Raw genomic sequence first — 19,401 nt, 5'->3', positions numbered from 1 at the left:
CTGCCCTGCTAAACTTACTAAAAGTTATTGCAGGCTGTAACTCTGGACTATAAATCCCAGAGGCATGTGGAAACAGGAAGAAGTGTTGAGCAACCTTGCAGAGTTCTGCTGCTGTGATGCTGCACTGCAAATCCCAAAGACCACAGGGGCAGCAGGATGAAGTAGTACCAGAGAGCATGCTCTGGCACCCCCCCCCCAGCTTCTGACCTGAGCCACTGCAAGCATGTGGCTGCATTTCCTGAATCAAAGGGGTGTGTGTGTCTAGTTGTTTCTCGATTTAATCTTTGCAGCTTAGACTAATCTGTAAAAACTGAATCGATTCAGAATTGGGGGTTTTGACTGTCTGTACCTCACCAAAGAGTCTGCTCCAAAGTTCACTGTAGTCAGTGGGAGACATCATATTGGCTACAACAAGCTTTGGATCAGACCCCAATTGATTGGCATTGACAGGCAAGGTTTTCGTGAGAACGCACAAATCTGGAACATTGCACTGCAGATTTTTCTACTTATTTCTTTTTTTTTCTGTAACATTTGAACCTTTTCAAAGCGATGAAGAGAAATAATTCAACTCAGACAGAGAAAAGGGAAGAAAAGAAAATCAGAACCAAAATGAATTAACAAGACATGTAGAAAACCTCTTCTTTATTTCTTTTTCTTGTTACAGATATTAAAATGGCAACAGAACAACATATAAATCACTGCATCAAATCTTGTGTTTTTGGGATTGGAGACGAGGAACCTTGAATACCAGTTATTGATCTCCACATGCCTAGGACTTTATCATTAGGATCAATTAGAAAGCAGGATGATACATGTTATGATGGGATGGGATCATTATAAAGAATTCCCACTGCAGCTCTAAAGATCTTATATTGGCTATTTTCCACCTGCTTATTCCTTGTTCTTGGCTCAGCTGCTAAATGCTTGTTTCACTCCTGCTGTTGTTCACTTCACAATGGATTCATATTAAAACAACAATGTTATATATTTGTTTAAATCAAGAGTTAATGGAGTCTTAGATTCTCAGCTCATAGTTTGCATAATTGGAGCGGTCTACCTAAATTATTTTAGAATTGTAAAAAAGTAACTCTGTAGAACATCTGTTTGAGCATAAGGCATGACAGGATGTGCAGTGTTGTGCCACAGTGATACACCTTGGGTGCATTGTAAGGCACAAAGCCAACAGGCAGCTTCAGAGGCAGAAAGCTCTGGATCAAAATAAATTAGAGCTCTCGGTCTGTATTTAAGATGCTATCTATATTCAATGTCAGTCTTCTCTTTAAACTATGTGCTGACATGAGGCCAGATTCTATCCCACCCATTATGTGCATACATGGTCTTAGGCACCTGACTGCAATTCTGTCCAAGTCCCTGAAAAACAGTTCATGCTAAAGAACTTCAAGCTTTGTGAATATGATACATCGGGATTTCTTAGGGCCTCAGATACTATGAACTGAGAGAAGTTAGCTAGCAAATAAAGAAATGGACTGGCACTAAATTCAGAAAAGACAAGAGTGTTACAAGAATAATGGGCATCTCCGTCATTACTTCTCACCACTCTTATGAGCTTTCTCCCTTTCTCCTTTTTCTGCACCAACTTCCTGAATACAAAAAACCAGAAATGCTTGTTGCAAGTGGTCTGTAAAATCCCCTGTAAGTTACATAAAAACTTCCTTTCCAAAGATATAATACAGGACTATTTTCCTTGAAAAGACTCAGAAATCACAACTGCTATACACAGATACAAGATACTGCAGCAACATTGCACCAAGGTATATAATCCACTCTCGTGTTTTGTAATCTAGAGACTGTGCTTGATTATGTGGGGGCAGTAAGAAGATTTTGAACAATGGAAATTGCTTTTGCAAAGCTGAATTATTCATTTGAAAAAGCATATTCTCAATAGCAAATCACTAGTTACAGGTTGCTGCTTCTTATGCCTCCCCTACATATTAGTTTATTTGCTCACTATTCTCTGACATACAGTTGGCGGGCAACCCCAGACCCATGATCTGCAGCTGAGGTCAAGGCCCTGGTTACATGAGAGTGGTCAACGTTCATCAGATTTAGTGTCTACTCCAATGATGCAGTTAGCAAACTCGTTCAGTAAAAATGCTTATTTAAAAGAAGAGATACTACTTTGCATAATCTGTTCTTCTGTAGCATGTGCAGCTACATGGGAATTTAAATAAAAGTACATGAAGTGATAAAGAAGTCAACAAATAAATATGCTACCAAAACACTGCCAAGAGCATGTGAAAAGCTCTGAGAAAGAGAGACAGCAAGCCAGGTAAAATACAAAAACATGGTTTTATGCTCAAATTCAGTAGGTATGAGGCCTACGCTCCCTGTGTGAATTGCTTTGAACTGCTTGCTAAGCTAAAAAAATCATCATGCAGAAATTAAGGAAACTGGGGTACCTAGCAACCCATTGGCATTTTGAACAAAACACCAGCAGTAGTGAGGCCTCACCTGGAGCACTGCATCCAGTTTTGGGCCCTACACTTCAAGGAAATAGATTGGAAAAGAGTCCAGCACAGAATGACAAAAATTATTAGAGGCCGAGGAAGAAATACTTATGAGGAAAGGCTGAAAAAAATAGGGTTATTTGGCCTGGAAAAGAAAAGACCGAGGGGGGATTTGATAACATCCTTAATTACCTGAAAGGCTATATCAGAGTGGATGGAGTTCTTTGGTGGGAGAACTTGGAGCAATAGACTCCAACTACAGCAGGAGAAATTTAGGTTGGACACCAGGAAATTTCTGACTATGAGGGTGATCAAGTATTGTAGCAGGCTACCTAGACAAACTGTGAACTCTCCAGCCTTGGAAATTTTCAGGAGCGGGTTGGACAGACACTTGGCTGGCATAGTTTAGTCAGGGATGATTCTGCCTTGAGCAGGAGGTTGGACTGGATGAACTCATGAGGTCCCTACCAGCCCTACTTTCCTATCATCCCATTTGAATTAAAAGGGCAAATAAATTATTAATAATAAAAAGATGGGACTACTCTTCCAACAAAATCTCTTTACATGTCATTAAAAATTTGACCTTTGATCATCAACAATAAGACAGCTCACATATTATAGAGACACTGGTGTTCCAGATATACTAAAATCACATACAATGAATGTCTTGTGGTCAAGCTCTGAATGCTCTACCTTTGTCAACGTTAACACATCATTTCCTGTTTCCTTTTCTTGTCTCAATACCACCCCCCTCCCACTACCACCCATCAGCCCCAAGACATTAGGTGCAGCTGCCAATTCCAAAAAAAAGTCCTTGAAAGATGCTGACTGCTGTCACAACCTCTGTGGAAGTGGGTTGCTGAGCCAGCTGCCTTCTGCAAGCTGGTTTCACTCCCTGAAGAGTTTGTCAGTCAGTCCTCAAATAAACACAATCTTTAAACAAAAAGCAAACAAGCCAATACACAAACGAAACCAAACCCTAGGCGGGAAGCAGTGACCTCTTTGCTTCAAAGCAGCCTGAGCCCCTCCTCATAGGAAGCTGTTCGGACCATAGTTTGCTTCCTCCTCTCCTGCTTCTGGGAGCTTTTTAATGCCCCAAGCAGGATGCTCCTTGCCTATTCAAATGCCCCGTAACTAGACTCTCTCAACTGCTTTGAACAGGACATTGAAATCAAAGTTCAATACAATTCCAGTTCCAACCTTGGCTACTGGCTGAAAATCGATATAGTCCACTCCCCCACATGGCTGCAGAGGTTTTCATTCTATGTACATCTCCTGGGAGTTTCTTCTAAAGTCAGCAAATCTAGTTCCCTGCTATCACAGGTCCACCATGTCATACAACCCCATTCATAAGTTCACCAGGGTCATTTTATGGCATGGTATCACACAAGGTAAAAATCTCCAAGTTAACGTCTATTGGAAAGAGATTTTTTCATAGTTTCATCACCAACCCAGACAGAAGTGGATCTTCTCTGTTCCCAGATGCTGCTCACTTAAGTAAGAACTCACTACTAGGGCTGTGTGAAATGGCACGCTCCATTTTACCGTGCGTTTAGAGGTTTCGATGGAACAGCATTTTGTTTTGAATTTCGTTTTGATTCAAAACCGCTGTTCAATTTCATTTCGTCGAAACAGTGACACTTTCGACTTTTCACCATAGGCTATAATGGGGAAGCTCGAAACATCCTCTCTCACCCAGCAGGCAGATCGGGGGCCCGCAACCCCGGGAGGGCTGCAGGGGCTGTGCCAGTCCTCCCAGGGTTGCAGGCTCCCCATCTGCCTGCCAGATGAGGGAGGGAAGCCGGGTGCTGCCGCCTGGGACAGGGGAGCTGGGGAAGGGAACTGAGCCCAGCTGAGCCAAGTTGCCTTCCCCAGCCAGATCCTAGCAATGGGGAAGGGAACTCAATCATAGTGCTGGGGAGGGCAATTCAGCTCAGCTAGGCTGAGTTGGCTTCCTCAGCCTGATCATCAGGCTGGGGAGGGGAACTGAGCGGTCAGGCTCAGTTCCCTTCCCCTGCGCTGCAATTGGCTTCCCACAGCCCAGCCGTGGGAGGCAGGGAGAGCCAGGGCTGCACTCCCCACCTGGCTGAGCCACATGGGACTGCAGAGCCGCTGCGAGTGCAGCCCTGGTTCTCCCCTGCCTCCCACCACCTGGCTGCTTTGAAACTCGAAACGTTTCGACGAGCCTCATTTTGTTCTGAGGCTGTTTCATTTCAATTTCACTGCTCCGAGCTCAAAATGAGTCAAAACTGTCAAAACAAAACAGCTGGCAAAATTTTGCACAGCCCTACTCACCACCACCAACACAGAAGTATGAAAGCCACTCACACCATCTCATTACTCATTTGAACAAGGAAGCTTTTCAGACATAGTTGCATAGTGCTTAGCGTTGGAAGGGACCTAAACAGATCATCAGGTCCAACCCCCTGCCCCGGGCACACAACTTGCACACAACCAGACAGCATGTCTCACTGGAGCCTTCAAATTAGCACTTAATGGGTTATGAGCACCTATACACAAGTCTCATGTGATTAAAAATGGCGATGGGCTGCTTGAACTAAAGCTCATTGAACAAGCTTACTACTGCCTTCCCTTCATGAAAATTCTGGCTTCAATTTTCACATATTTAAAAAGAGATTATCTTCTTACCTACCTCTGGTACGTTCATAAACCTAGCCAGTGCTATCCCCATAAAAGGTAAGTGGGCTGCCTTATTGTGTAAATACAGGTCAAAATAAATCTGTTTTAAACATGGAGAGGTTTGTTCCAGACAAGCTAATCCCAAGGCATTTTCTTCAACCAAGCACTTTGCTAAGTGCCAGTTTGTTGACTGTGAGTTCGTGTTCCTTGGCAGAAGGAAAGGATTCTCAACAGCTGAAATCCTCGTTGCTTGATCTCCTGTCTCCTAGCTCACCAAAGACTCCTTTCTTGGCCAGACCCCTCCCATTTTCTTCTGAGTTTTCATTAACTCCAGCTGAAGCATTTAATTCTCCCTAGCATGCATTCCAGAGCCATCCTTTCTCCTCCAATGTCTAACATCCATCACTGTAACTCATAAAGCCTTCATTACTATTTAAAATGTGATATGGGTGCTTCTAATTAAATGCTTTAGAGCAGGGCGAACTATTCCAAAAGTAAAATTTACATCTAGGCATTTTTGTTCTAAACAAGCCATATAGCTAGTATTCAATTAAAAACTATAGTTAGTCATCTCTGTAAAAACAAGATGCAGTCTCTTAAGCAACTGTTTAACAGTTAACGCTTTCATTGCCCATGAAGGACTTCTTCAATTTTTCTTCTTGTCTAGTGTTCTAAGCTGCTTCCTTATTTTGAAAGGATGTTGCCATTCTTCATTTCAGAAAGGAGAAAGGAGAAACCAGCCTGGCTCCTTTGAGTCCTGTTTATCTGTCAGGCGGAGAAGGATTGAGAGATCCCCTCTAAGGACTATTGCAGCAGCTGTGGTTTCTCAAATTTGTTCAGCAGTAGTAACCTGGTGGAACAATTATGTGAGGTAAAAAACCTACCACGGAAGTAATAGATATGAAGGGCTATGAGAATTTAAGGTAGTACAGTAATTACAACTGCTTTGGGCCATGTGTGAGCCATTAAAGTCAAACTTTTGCATCTGCTATAGATTAGAGTTTATATTTATAACTAACAAAATCTCTTTAAGAAGGCAAAACAGAGGTGCCCACCAGGATTTGGATCTGGCAGGAAATGCATGGCACCTGCCTATTCTGGAGAATGCCCCTTCCATAGGCATCAAGTATGTGGGGGGCCCGAAGGGCCTGGCCCCCCCTCAGGAAGAGGGTAGGTATGACCACTTATCCCTAATTGGATGGGACAGCCCTGAAATGGGAACATCAAGTCCCAGTCCCAGGCTACATGACTCCGGGACAGCATTTGTTCCAGACCCCCAGTAAATTGTGCAGGGATCTGGGTTTTCTGTTCACTGCAAAAAAAAAAAATACAGGAAATGGTGCATTTCCCCTTGCAGACTGGCAGAGTTGCAGCCTTCAAGCGGCTTTGGGCAGAGGGACACAAGGGGTGCCATGTGCACATGCGCACACATCCACACAGCCAGGAATGCAGCCCCAGGCAGTGATGGAGAGGAGCTCCTCCAAATAAGTCTGGGGTGGGGGGGAGCAGATTGAGGCCCCCATGGTGAGGGGAGGGGAAGTGAGGCTGCACCTGGGGGCACTGCCCAGCCCAGGTGGGACCTGGGCTGTGGCGGGAAGCAGGACACAGCCATGTGCAGCTCATCTGGAGGGGGCAGCTCCCTCTTGCTGCATGCACTCCTGGGGAAGGAGGCATGGGGAGGGCCTCCCCCAGATTTATACGCAAGGTTGGGGCAGATGTGGGCTGCCTGCTGTGGGCTTGGGGCTCCCTGTTCTGCTGCCCTCCCCCCGGGAGCCCCACACCAGCCATGGTGAGGTGCCCCCAGCCCACCTGGCAGCAGCAGGGGCAGTGGTACAGAGCTGTGGCCCCCTGCTGCTAGGCAGGCAGGGGATGCCTCACCATGGCAGCACGGCCTGTGCAGGGCTCCTATGGGGAGGGCAGAAGATTGGGGAGCCCCAAGGCCACCGCAGGCAGCCTGCAACCACCCCCACGCCCCGTGGGCTCCATTTGGCTCTGCTCCAGTCGTGCCACCAGAGCGGAGGGGTGGGCCATCCTCTTAACCCCACTCCAGCAAAAACAGAAGTCTGTCTATGGCTTCTTCTATGGAAGGTTCAAACTTCCGCTAAGTTGGCTCTCTAGAAAGCCTTTTCCAGCTCACTTATATCCAGCTGAGGAATTAGGAAGCAATCTGCTGCTCGTCACAATATACCGTCTAACCCAGTCCAGTTAGCATAGCTTTAGGGGCTGGTATCTGGCACTGTACGTATGTGGTACACATATATCTGAAAGGAGCCACTGGAATCCATTTAACCCTTTCTCAGCTGGATCAACACTTGCTAAAATAACTTGAAGTACTGCAGGCAAGACACTGCCAGCCTGCTACGCACCCCCAGCAATCAGAAACAGACAGCTGCTTGTCAGCAGTGTCTGCATCATACAGCAGCAGCGACATGCTTGGACCAAAGGAAAACTACAGCTACAACAGTATGAGGGAAGAAAGAAGAAGGAGACCGTTCAGTGGACCATGACAGACCAGAGCCTAACCAAAATACCATCACAGGGGGGCAGAGCCTATCAGAGTGAATCATGCCCTGCTCGACTAATTTACCTGTGAGCTGTTCTCGGAGATGTTCTTCAGTCAGGGACACTTCTTTTCAAATTCCTGAAATGTATAGAGAGGTGTTGCATGCTCCAGATCTGGCACTAAATGCCACAGGCCACCTAATTAGTGGTGATAAAAAGATGTTCTTTGTTGCAGTCCAGGAACTCAACATAGAGGGTGGGGCCCCTGATATAGCCCTGATAAACCTAGATTTGTTCTCTCTACATGAGTCTGCCTCACTCACTATCTTCCCAGCGACTCAGGTGTCACAAAAACATTACAGAACATTTCTCTGTAACCACTGGATCTGCAATGCAAGGCAAAATTCACCACCCAAGCCTAGCTGTATGCATCTTTGCATCTGTTTGCTGCAGATGGGTAAAAGGGCTGCTCCAGGCAGTGGCAAGGATTGGGACAGCGGCAGCATGATCAGTAAAACAGCAGCTATTTCTGTGCCCCTACCAAAGACAGCATCCTGGGCCAATGCCCCTGTGGCCCCCACTCATTTATGCTACTGGGCTGCTCCACTTCTGGATGCATTAATTTTGGCAGAGACGGTTCACTTTTTTTCAGACATTTTTCCGCTTGCGTATGTCCATGTAGAAGATTATGGGGACAAGATGCCCTCACAGATTCTGGCCTATGCATAGGTTTGCATAACAGAGGAATACATGCTGTGACCTGGCTTGTAAAACCCACTACAGGGAAAGGCCAGTAAAAGGGCTTCAAAAGTTGGAAATTCTGTTGCTGTTTTTTAGGGAAGCCAGGATCAGAAAGCAATAAATAGCAACAGCTCTTCACAGTGCATGGAGCCCAAGGATAGAATTTGGCCCTGTGAGCATCAATCCAAAGCCTACTGAGGCCACCAAGTCTTTCCATTGACTTTACTGGGGTTTAACCTGCCTCAGACCCCTAATTATTCAGTTTGTACCTAATTAAGAAGCCTAGCCAGTCCTAACTAAGAAAAATTGAATTGAGATTCATATAATCATAACAGTCAGAGCTGGAAAAAAAATAGATCAATGACTCGAGGTCTTTTCTGTCTCTAGTAAGAAATAATTCACAGATATAAAAATTAGTTATTTTTAAATAGAAATATATACAACATATTGCAAATGCACTGAGAACTAGCTTTTAAATTAAGTAAAATGTATTGCACAACTGATTGATACATTTGTCACAATTTTCTTAGTCAGCAGGACTATCATGTAATGCTACCAAAAAAAAAAGTTCCTGGAAGATTTTCATTCATATTGCAATCACTGGAAAAGCCCTGGTAAATTGTCATTAGCAAACCACTTGCATCAAAGTGAGACATGGGCTTAACATGAAATAGGATAGACATGTGTAATCCCGATAGCATCTCCTGAAGATAAAATCCAACAGAAGACAATCCAAAAATCAAAATACCAGGAAAAACAAAGTGAACAATTAGGCAGTAAATATGAACTGTATTCTGTATTGGATATTTTTATGAGCTACACAATAAGTCATATCCTAAAAATGTATCTTCAGTAGAATCAATAGTCTCCCAAAGCAGCACTGTCAAGCATATATTTGTCTTTCTAAGATGATGTTCAAATTATTTAAATCATTGAAGCCGTCAGGTTCAGGTTTTTGTTTTCTTTTGATTTTCTTGCTATAGTATACAGCATGATATTATATGAAGCTACATTTCATTTGTTCAAGTAAAAGGCAGGGTAATATATCAAGAATTTAGAATATACAAGACATTTTAAATTATTTTTCATGAAATGCTTGCAATTTGCTTAACAAAAGTAAGATGCAATCTCACAGCAGATCTGATGGCAGCTATCTTTAACATTTAGTGTGATGCTTTCCTCTTCCAGTTTCATATCCTACACGGGGCCTGTGTTTTCCGGCCATGTTTCCCTTTGTACATGATTACAAATCTCCCTGCTCAGGACAAATGTTCCTTGTCCCTGCTGCCCCCATCACAGCTGTTGGCCTGCAGCCAATAGTACAGTGACAGAGGAAGAAGCCATAATATGAAAAGGAGGCAAAGGCCAAAAGCCTACAAAATGCCTGGGCTCCAACCCAATGGGCAGAGCATCCACAAGGAGTTTTGTTTGCTCCTCTCTCCATAGACCACAGCAAAAACAAGCTCAACAACAGAGATGCTCTTAGCTCCTGCATTTTGTGGCCCGTTCCAAGGAGGGAAAAACTGACTTGAGACAACTGCTTAGTTACCTCTATCTATTCTCCCCTTCTCACCCCCCTGTCACCTCAGTACCATCACCTATGTTAGGTTCCCCACTCCCTGCCTCAGTATTATTACCTGAGTATGTCGCGTGAAGAAGAATTTTTCACTCTTCTGCATCTCCTCTATATGTTATGCAACCAAGTGAAGCTCTTGAACCCCAGGAGTTACAAGCACACTTGGAACAGCCTGTATGTACTAGGACCTGTAAGACTTGCAAACTAGGGCACCACCAGCAGAATCGCAGCCCATCTCAATTTCCTGGGCAAAGGAAAGAAGGACAAGAACAACCTTCTTCCATGCTGCTGGCCTATGGGATGAAAAGAGAGAGTGCCTTCTTTTGGAGGGGTTCAAAGATCCCTATTTAGGGAGAGGACCAGAGTTTCTCACATAAGAAGTCTGTAAGAAGGAGAAAGAGGCAGGGATGATGGTGCATCTAGTTGATGGGTGATTCTAAGTGATAATAAAAGTGACTGGGAATGGGTGTCTATAGGGTTTGGTTTCCCTTGTCTGGCACCTGGTCTAATCTATTAACATCTGTGCTGAGCATAAAATATTACCACACCAGGATGGTACAATCACATTCTGCTCTTAGTTACTGTGGGGTAAATCTGGGATAACTCTCAAAGTCTTCAGGTTTGCACAGGCATGCCTTCAAGTCTGAAACTTCTCCATCACTTTTTATATCTGATTTGCACAGAGGTGAGTGGATATGGAAGGAGCAAAGCCATGGACAACCCAGGTCTAAATTATCATCCAGTCCATAGAACACAGGAGAAATTTAGGGAGGCCTAAGCCCTACTCCTGAAGTCCCCATGTGGACATGCAGGCTTTACCTGCATTAAAACTCCACAAAGCCATTATTCAGCCATGAGAAATTATAACTTGAAGGTTTTTGCAAGAGCCAGATATAACTCCCTTCATTAACAACATGGGCATGGCTCCAGTCCGAGTTTGACTCGGCCGTCTTTTCTATTGCTACTGTCAACGGACAGAACTTACCCAGCCTGGGAAGGGGGGAGCACAATGTACTCAGCACAGGGTTGCATGAATCATTTTTCTAGAGCAAGAGGAGGCAGGGAAGTCTCCAAATCACAATTCCTTCCCTGGACTTCTGGAGCACTGTAGCTGTGTGCTGCTCCTTTAATGGTCTAGCTCTAAAGTTTCATTTTGGACCTAAATTAGAGATGAAATAGCACGACTTTTTTTTCATTTGGTCTATGTTTGTACATGGTTCTAAAGTATCATTAGGTGTGGGTAGACTTGATGGACTCTCTTTTGTATGCATGTAGAACAGCCAAATACTAATTTAAAGCCTTTTGTCCCAGCAGCATCATTAATGCCACGATGATTAAGTGAAATAGCCAGGCATCACTGCACCATGAGGAACAGCAGGAGCTTTCAATGTCATAAAGTCTAAAGTCATGCCATGCTTTAAGCAGGCTGAAACACATTACTTTCCCATCATCCTCTGCCAAGTCCTGCAAGCAAATGAACAGTACCACCTCTGTCCTGTCAATAATAGTTTAATTACATGTGAAATCAGAATGATGAGCACAAGTCTGTATTCACAAACTTTTCATGCCTTTTGCTTGTAGTTAATGCTTGTCTTAATATTATACATTTCTATTTCATTAAAATATTATAAATAAACCTAGTCATTTCCCATCACACCACAATCCAGTGGCAGAAATGTTCCATTACCTTGCCACACTACAAAATTGCCATAGAAGAAATGATCTGAGGGAAGGGATGTTTCATAGTTTCATAGTTTGTAGGGTTGGAAGGGACCTGAGCAGATCATCAAGCCCGACTCTCTGCCTTGGCAGGAAAAAGTACTGGAGTCAAATGAGTCCAGCAAGGTGTTCATCTAGCAATGTGATGTGGAAGTGCAGGGCTGTTGTCTAGTTTGAATGGTTGGTTGCAGGTAAAGGTTTAAGATTATAAGTGAGAATAAATAGAATAACAACAGAACACTGCTGATATACATATAAAGAATGAAAAGCACAGGTCTGCATCCACTGACTCATTGTGTTAGCTCAAGAAGAACAAAGTGGGCACATTTGCTGCATGACTGAAGATCAATATGCCTGGAAGATGATAAAAAGGTTCCGGACTCACAAAAGACTGAGATAAAGGCTGAAGATGCATAAGTCGTGTAGATAATGATCAGGTAACTTTGGAATTAATGGTGAGCACAATGACAATGTCCTATGGAGTTTACAGCTCATTTAGATGAGAGGACTGCATGAAAATCCTCAGTGAAACAGAACAGAATAATATAAACCAGAACTTGGCTGAATATCTTTGCTTTAAAATGCTTTCAATTTTTTTGCTGCTGTTTTGTTAAATAAAAAGAGCTCTGAGCTAGCATGGAATATTTTCAAAGGCATGAAGAATGGCTAGGCACCCATATCTGCCTTTGAAAATCTCCCCCAGTTCTATATTAGAAACCTAAGCTACTCCTAATTGTACCAGACACCTCAATGTGCATAAACTAGCCATGCTGATCCACAATGCAAGTGGTTGAGGTGTGATCTCAGGGCCATACTAATAGGATACATCTACACATGCTCTTTACTGCACAGGAGACTAATTTGCTGCACAGTAAAGCATCACTGTCTAGATGTGTGCACCCATCAGACATGAGTATTATATATTGGTGAAGTAAATTACTGCACTTAAATGCATGTGTAGATGGTGGCATCTGGATTAGTTTACTCCAGCTCAAACTGCACTGGAGTTTATTCAGTCACATCAACTGCATGTGTAGACATGCCCATAGTGTTCAAAGCTAGTTTGGTCCAAATGCCCTCTTGCATTACCCCTCCTGCTTCTGACATCCCTCCAGTTTCCAGAGTCAGTATATCCTAGGCACCTTCGAAAAGCCATCACTATGCTAAAATAGTTGCAGGAAAACTGTTTTGAACTTTTGTACTGCTATGCTGTGACTTCCATCCACAATGATATTAGGGCAGTACAAAATGCAACAGTGGTTAGTCTAGCTGAAAGCATATCTGATCCAAACTGAATTCAGTATACATGCAAAGCATTTGGAGCATTTCACTAAGATGACATAAGAAGTCTTTGAACAGGACACGGGCTTAATAAGCAAACACAAAAGAAACTGGCATGCAGCAAACCAGAATCTTTTGCAATGACTTTGGGGCATTTTAATTCTCTTCTTTGGCCAAAAGTAGCCATTACCCTGAGCCTTTATGCATAGATGTCATGCATGATGGAAAGAGCCAGACTCTTAATCCAAGGCTGGTGACAAATCCATGTTATCAAGTTAAAACCTGTCTTCTCCTTATATGGAATGAATTCACCTATTCCGTAAAGATAAGAGAAAGAGCTTGAGATCTTCAGCTAAAAAAAAGGCTCACACACTTTTTGAAGATTTGGTCAAAAAGCAGATTTAAAATTTTTAAACTTATCATGGATTTGGTCTTCAATAAGGACAAGAGCTTCTGAGATATGAAAAGACATTCACAAGCAATAACCAAGTTACAAATGTTTAAAAATCGTGTCCTGAAGCACACTGAATCGACGCTATATTTTTGACAACAGACCAAATCAAGCCCATTCTCTCTGCAATGCAAAGTAACATTTCAAAGTTAGCTTTGCAATTTACTTCAGAGCTCTTGATCTACTTCTTGACACTCTAAATAATCAGTCTCATTCCTTGGATTTTGAGCAACTGGAAAAAAATTAAGTAATGTTACTAAATAAGCCTGCATTTTTTCCAATTTACCTAATACAGTAAATGTGTTTTCCCTACATTTTTATGCTCCACTATTCCAGTTGCTTGACAATACCAGTATTTAGGATCAGTACCCTTCCTGGAGTGCCTGATCATCTCTACCTTTATGTTTCCTAAAAGCCTTTTTATTTTGGAGGCATTTGAACTCTTTCCCTCTGGCAATCCTCACCCAAAATAAGTGCTCCAGGACCACCCTCCAGGGCCATCCTGCCCCTTGCCTGGTTCACTCAACTATGGAAATTTTACTGCAGACTAATACTTCAGTATGTTCCAAATGATGATTTATCAGTAGAGTTCAAGCTCACTGCAAGCAAAAAATGAAAAATCAACACTGCATTGCCAGGACTCTATTACTCTTATAGCTAAAGCTTTGAATATCACTGATACAAACTGACAGTGCTTTTTATTATTATTTTGTGCAATCTAAAACAAAACATAGTGCAGACTTGATGTGCCTCCAATTCTTGTTTTGCATCTTGGAAAACTGGCACCACACTCTTCTAGGAACTCAAAACAGCAGGTACCTAACAGTATATTTTGATTCATCTTCAGACTGGCCTCACAAGTTAATGTTAGGTTAATACCTTTGTGGCTTATTTTACCTGTTTAGCATATGTGTCTTACAAATAAATTCCCTTACATTCAATAGTAATAGTAAAAAGAAGTAACAGTGTATTTCTGGACCATGCCTACCTTAGGAAGAATGTTCATTGTAAGGAACTGGGCTGATGGTGGGAATCATGGACGCATATGTATGCAGTGTCTCATCTCCTTTTTCTGTGAAAAGCTGGGCTTTGATAATTAAATTCTTAGATGAAAAAGATTTATTTATGTGGATAATCTTAGATCACTATTTGGTTCTTTTGATTTTTTTCCTTTTGCTGTCTACAGTAGGGAACACAGGGATGATTTGGTTACAGCAGGTTCTTAACCCTTTTAAGCTATGATTCTATACTAAACCTGTGCTTGTGAGAAATGTCCAGGACCCAAACAAGTATTAAACTGCTGAACAGCTGGTGAATCATACCATCAAGTCCTGCTTTAAAAGTGGAAAAAGAGTCATTCCATAGGAAGAGGAGTCAAATAGAAACCCTGAGAGTTTCCTCATCTGCCAGATATAAAAAAAATTGTCCTGAAGTTATATGCGCCACGGTTAATACCTTGATCAAAGGAACAAAGTCTGAATGTCATGATGCTACAGTGCAATGTCATTATGTCACTACAAAATGGGGTGGCATTGCATTAACCTAAAAAGCAATTTGGGGACACGCAAATATTTCAGACTACCCTTTTGAAATGGAGACAATTCTACTAAAGTTAGGAAGACTGACTGCAGCCCCCAGTGAAAATCTCTGTGACCACCCTGTATCTTTCTCCAAAAAAACCTCTAAGTTGCAGAAACCATTAAAATACTTAATAAACAGTAATTTTGCTCTTGTGTACTAACCAGTGCCTTTCATTTTAATCTACTATTGTAAGTAGAACCCGTTGTCACCGAATCCATGCCATAGAGCCATTATGCACTACAATGACAAGTATTATATAAAAGCTACACTAAGAGCTTGGTGAGGTCACAAAGGCAGGCACTCAGACATTTGAAGATGCCCCAATTCTGTTTGTGCCATTAAACCTTAATTCATCTCCCTGTGTGGATACACTATGATATCGTCTAATTACATAGCCACATGACACCTTTTTCAATAAATGGGTAACTCAGCTTTTGCTTTTGCTTTTTCTCCTCATCTAATGTGTGGCCAAAGTCTTCTTTTAATATAGGCCATTGAAAATACCCACATCAGATATCAACTAATTTCCTAATGGACTCTTCCACAATGTATATAGGATAATCTTCCACGATGATTGTCCATATAGCATCTGAGCATTTCCTAGATGTTAATGGATTTATTTTCACAACATTCCTGTCTTATACCATTTTGGGTGCCCATTTTAAGACGTGGAAAAAAAATTCTCATAATACATAGGCACCAAGAGCTAGAGCATCAGAGAGCACAGAAGAGCCTGCCAGTCTCCCTTCCTTCTCTTTTGTGCTCAGCACCACAATAGCCCCTCAAACCCAAAAGAAGGAGCAGTTTCAGGGAAAGTCACAAATATTTTCTGCACCCTGGACTAGAGCATGCTCAGTCTTTGGGTCTGGGGTATGGCCCAGTTTTAAGGCACTTTTCAGAGACAGAATTTCCTGAATATTTAACAGCAACACTTGAGTAAATCTGTACCAGTCATGTGAGATTTTTGAGAGTCTTATAAACTATCCAAATTCAAGTGAATTGTAGCTGAAATACCTAAGGTATATCCCTAACTTCAGAGGGATGTTTTGGCATGTTTGAAGTCCTTGCTTTAGAATATCTCTGTATTTTATTGAAAAGGGATTTCGGGGGGAGGGAAGGGGAGAAAAGGGGGGAATACAGGAGTGCTGTGTTCAAGCATGGGCAAAACAACACATATTCCCCTACTCTTCTTTTAGAAGTGGTCATATTCTAGCTGATACTTTCTAAAAGTCTCAATTCTTTCCAGCATGGAAAAGTGACGCACTTCTACATGTGATGGTCATCATGACGTACACATGATGAAAATGTAATTTGTGTGGTTTGATGGCATCACGCATTACACATGCACGAGTTTGGCTGCATCATTACTACAGCTGGATGTAGTTTAGTTTGCAATGTCGCAAATTGCAACGATGCAGCTATTGAGCTCACCCCCAGCCACGGGGGAGGCAGGCAGGCTCCACAGAAATAAAAGGGTCGCCCGATCCCCACCACTTCTGCCTTCAACAGGCACTGCTGAAGACAGAACCGGCAAGAGGCCCAATCCTTTTTTTTCCCCAAGCAGAGCCTGATGCCTCTCCCATAGCTGGGGTGGGGGAGGGGGCAAGCTGCCGGCGGGCTAAGTGGCCCCCTGAGCTGCAGGGGCACCTGGTCCTTCCCTCCACAGCAGCAGTGCCCCCTGGGGCTGCCCAGGCAGGCTGCTGGTGGGCCGGATGCGGTCCCAGCTTGGAGGCAGCACCTGGCCAGATCCAACTTTTCCTCAAGCCTGCTGGGCCTTCCAGTGCTGCATGCACTGTCCCTGCCAACATGACACTGCCTGGGACCACCCAAGAATGACTGGCTTGCCCCTGGGGCAGTGCACGGAGGTAGCAGGAGGGCGGCTGGGTGTGGGGAAGCGTGGGAAGGTGGCAGGATGGTGGCTGGATGTGCTGGCACCCAGAGAAGATGGCAGGTATGGTCATGTGGCGCTGGAAGCCTGAGCAGGTTTGGGGAAGCTTGGGCTCAGCGGGCTTCCAGCACCTCGTGCACCGTCCATGCCCAACCTTCTCCTGCCGCCAGCAAACACAGTTGCCCTCCTGTCAACTCCCTATCCTGCCCCAGGGGCAAGCCTACCCATTCCTGGGTGGTCCCAGGTGGCGGAGGCAACACACAGGGCACTGGAAGCCCTGGCAGGCTTCAGGAAGAGTTGGATCAGGCTGGGTGCTGCCTCTGAGCTGGGGCAGCATCCAGCCTGCTAACAGCCAACCTAGGTGGCCCCAGGGGGCAACGCCACTACAGAGGGATGGAACAGGCCCCCCTGTAACTCAGGGGCCACTCAGCCCACTGGCAGCTTGCTCCCCGGCTCTGCTGAAGGCAGTGATGGGCCTATTCCAGTTTTTTTTTTTTCAGCAGAGCCTGCCTGCAGCCAAGGGGTGAGCTGCTGGAGGGCTGAGCAGCCCCTGAGTTGCAGGGAGGGTCCCGGTCCCTCCCTCCACAGTGCACCCCAGGGCCACCTGGGCAGGCTGCCAGCTGACCAGATGTTGCCCCAGCTCAAAGGCAGCACCCAGCACAACCCAACTACTCCCTGAGCCCAAGCTGAGGCAGCACCCAGCCTACTAGCATCCTGCCTAGGTGGCCCTGGGGCGTGCCTCCACCATGGAGGGAAAGACCTGCCCCCCCCCCATAGCTCAGGGCCCACTCAGCCTACCAGCCACGGACAGGCTCCAAAAAAAAAAGGGGGATTGGGCCCCTTGCCATAACATGACAGAAAAACTGAAATGGTGGCTTTCAATTAAAAATCCACCATTTCAATTTAAGGGACATAAAATAAAATTTGGGGTTTAAACCCCCATCACATGCCCACAGCCTAAATGAGTGAAGTCTGATGAAATTCAGACCTATTAAAAACTGGGCTTTACAATGGGATTCTCTGGGCAGACCTTAAGTAAAAGTATCGTTACCAGCTCTGAGTGCAATAAAACACTAGAGATGTAATGCACTGCAACTTTATATGAGCCTTAAAAAAATTCCCAAAAGATAATAAACATTTAAATGCTGCTATAACTGAAGAACAGCTATAGAGATTTTTTTTTAAAAAGCAGGTCAAAATTGAAACCTTGTATCCCAAGGCACACTTAAAACAAGAGGGTTTTAACAGAAACCTTGATGGAATATCAGTAAGAGCACTTGTAACGGGTAGAGGTTATACATCGGAACTCACACTTCCCGTCTTTTTTGCCCATCTGTACTATTTTTTCCTATTTCTACCCCCTCTGCTCTCAAATGTCACCTTTCCCTTCTCTCCCTACTGCTGTCATTATGCTTCCCCCACTATCATCTTGCCCTTCTTTTCTAACCTTTCTCTTTTAATTTTCCTTTAATGATTTTAGTATATTCTAGAACAGGCATGACCCATTCCATTATGTTGAGCACTTAATAGAGGTACTGGGTCACCCCACTATAGGTTTAGGCTGTATTGGTAGTAATAATTACCTCTGTAATTGCATTTTAATGGGGCACCTCAACTACATAAGAGATTATTACAAAACATTTTGGCTCAACTAAAGACATTCCTAGCACACACCTACACTTCCACTGATCACCCAAATTATAAGAGGAGACAGACATACTTTAAACTTTAATCTCCAAAGTAATTTAAGCTTTGTAGGTTGGAAAGATAAGAATGGGTTTGCAATCTGTATGCTGCCCCCATCAATTCTTTGGGTCACTTAAACCCTGGTGCTTAAATGTATATATGAGGCCACGTCTGCTCTGCTTCTAGGGTGTTCCACTGAGAAGATGAAAAAGGTCTCAGATATAATCCTTTGCCTGAACAAGACTTAGTTACTGCAATAAAGTTAAGAGAACATTCTCTAACTTTGCCCAGACATATTTTGCCCACAAAAGAATTTCTAGACAGTTGTCATTGTTCAGTTTTTTTAAAGTGTACTTTCAATTTGTCACATTCAGCCCCAATTCATACAGCTCCATTGCATTTAAGACTACTTTCTAGTCTTAGGATTTTGTTATCCTAATTAATGTTAGGCAGCTCCTGGAGCTCTTAACCCCTGGATTGTCTGCACGTGAACACCTGAAGCTAATTTTAAGCACAATTCAGGTGGTTTAAAGTTACACCACTTCAAGGCAGTTTTATCTCTGATCTATGTAACCCAACTCGTGTTCCATTAATGTGTGGCCACTCCCCACAGATGAGCCATCCAAGTTGCAGTCCTCCAATGTCTCAGAATGCAGGGCATCCTCCCCCACCCTCCTGTTCTGTGGGGGCAAATTTTCTGCCCCCTGAGCTCTATTGCCCAGGGGGCAGATCTGGCGCCAAGCCAACTCCCCGCCATCCCCAGGGCATGACCTTCCTACTCCCAAGGGTACAACCCCATGCAAACAACCTGCACAGGACATCCAAGCTAGCCAGGTCACAGGGCACAGACAGGTCCGGGGTGAGGGCC

At 43.8% G+C, this 19,401-nt stretch overlaps 1 protein-coding gene and 1 long non-coding RNA gene across 3 annotated transcripts in view; one reads left to right on the top strand and one right to left on the bottom strand.

The window, feature by feature from the left end:
* Positions 1 to 19,401, bottom strand: part of DLG2 (discs large MAGUK scaffold protein 2) — a 1,592,593-nt gene that overhangs the window by 1,253,821 nt on the left and 319,371 nt on the right. The gene's annotated exons all lie outside the window — the stretch shown is intronic.
* LOC109306808 lies at positions 222 to 1,030 on the top strand. The gene is made up of 2 exons (XR_002100118.1): positions 222 to 251; positions 548 to 1,030. It is a non-coding gene; the product is annotated as an uncharacterized LOC109306808 (long non-coding RNA).

Source organism: Crocodylus porosus, unplaced genomic scaffold, assembly GCF_001723895.1.
Source record: "Crocodylus porosus isolate Cpor-Errol unplaced genomic scaffold, CroPor_comp1, whole genome shotgun sequence".
NCBI lineage: Eukaryota > Metazoa > Chordata > Crocodylia > Crocodylidae > Crocodylus > Crocodylus porosus.
This window is presented reverse-complemented; position numbering and strand designations above follow the sequence as displayed.